At 48.8% G+C, this 1,565-nt stretch overlaps 1 non-coding gene across 1 annotated transcript; it reads right to left on the reverse strand.

Annotated features, from left to right (window-relative positions):
- Nucleotides 1–225: 225 nt before the first annotated feature.
- Nucleotides 226–345, reverse strand: LOC138140847 (5S ribosomal RNA). Its single transcript, XR_011162766.1, has one exon. It is a non-coding gene; the product is annotated as a 5S ribosomal RNA (ribosomal RNA).
- Between the last annotated feature and the right edge of the window lie 1,220 nt (nt 346–1,565).

Raw genomic sequence — 1,565 nt, forward strand, 5'->3', positions numbered from 1 at the left:
GTGGCTTACCTTCGGTGATCGAACGACAACCTTTACCGTTTGACGAGTTTTTATTCTGCAATTGTTTACAATTAATCGACAAAAAAAATTGTTTTCTTAATTATCTAGTACTTAAAGCTATGAATCTACATTATACGGGTCTGTGCATGTTTCCGAATACCTGCACGAAAAACAAATCGGTTCGGTGGTTGCTATGGATTTCAAAAAAAAACAAAAAGTGTTGGGGGGCAACGGCACGCGGTGTTCCCAAGCGGTCACCCATCCAAGTACTGACCGCGCCCGACGTTGCTTAACTTCGGTGATCGGACGAGAACCGGTGCTTTTCAACGTGGTATGGCCGTTGCCGTGGTGTTTAGGTGTGATCGTTGGTGTAAAATATATTGCTTTTAACATTCCGATGCACGAATATGAACATCAAAACGCGATGCGTTTCGTTTCCGTATGCACTTACCCTCTGACGACCGACGTCGGACCGAACTAACGGGAAATCCCACAACAACCACCACGTCACGCTCTAACGACAAGAGAGACTACTAGACGGACTGGCGATCTCCCGCGTCGCACATTTTTCGACCGCCGGCGGCGGTGGAAAATCCAGAATTTCACCCCACCTACCGCGCTGCTTGCTCCGACGACGACGAGATTCCCACATTTGGATCGACCGAAATATGTAAGTAATATCAGGAAGTTCCGATTTTCGAGAGGAGACCTGTGTTTCTATTTACCTATCTATAATAATTATCGTTATAATCATCATATCATTATTATTATTATTAACATTATTATTTATTACCATTATTATTATTATTATTATTATTTATCGTCCCTCGGATTCGGCGATCTTCGAAAATCCAAGTTGGACCGTTAGACATTCGAACGCGGTGTGCGTGGCTGACGAGTTGTTATTTTTGGCGTTTTTTCTTCGATCTTCACCCCGACTTCGGACGACGCAGGTCGGACACGAAATTACGAAGAGAGAAAGACGGAAGAAAGGAAGAAAACCTGAAGATCCGTCGAAGAAAATATCGGAAAACTCGTAGGTGCGGCATCGGTCGGACGATGAAGACCGTCTCCTTTCGGATGATCCTCTCGACGGACTTTCGGCCGTCCCGAAGGGTCCGGACGGCAACGGGACCCGTCGTCGACTCGTCCCGTTTCAACTTCCGCCGAAAACGATCGACCTGAACGTCGGAGAGGCGGTTCGCGGCATCCTGTTGTCGGAATTGCCTCGGTTCGAACACCAGGTCCTTTCTGTGCTTCGACCGTTTCGGAAGCGTTTGGCGACGCGAAGATGTCGTAAAATCGAGAAGGTGGCGCGGTATTCCGGGAAGAGATGGACCAATATTTCGGCGAACGAAATATGGATTCCCGGAATCGACGCGTCTACCCCGCACCGCCGACGTAAACCGTCGGTCCCGAATCGAAACCGTGACGACCCGGATTTAGGGCTGGTGGTTGGAGGGGCGTGTACCTGATTCGAAACCCACCGACGTTCCGAGACGAACTTCGCTATCTCCAGGGAAACTTCGGAAACCGAGTTCGGCCAGCTTGATCACACGGTGGCG

Source organism: Tenebrio molitor, unplaced genomic scaffold (genome assembly GCF_963966145.1).
Source record: "Tenebrio molitor unplaced genomic scaffold, icTenMoli1.1 SCAFFOLD_387, whole genome shotgun sequence".
Classification (NCBI taxonomy): Eukaryota; Metazoa; Arthropoda; class Insecta; order Coleoptera; family Tenebrionidae; genus Tenebrio; species Tenebrio molitor.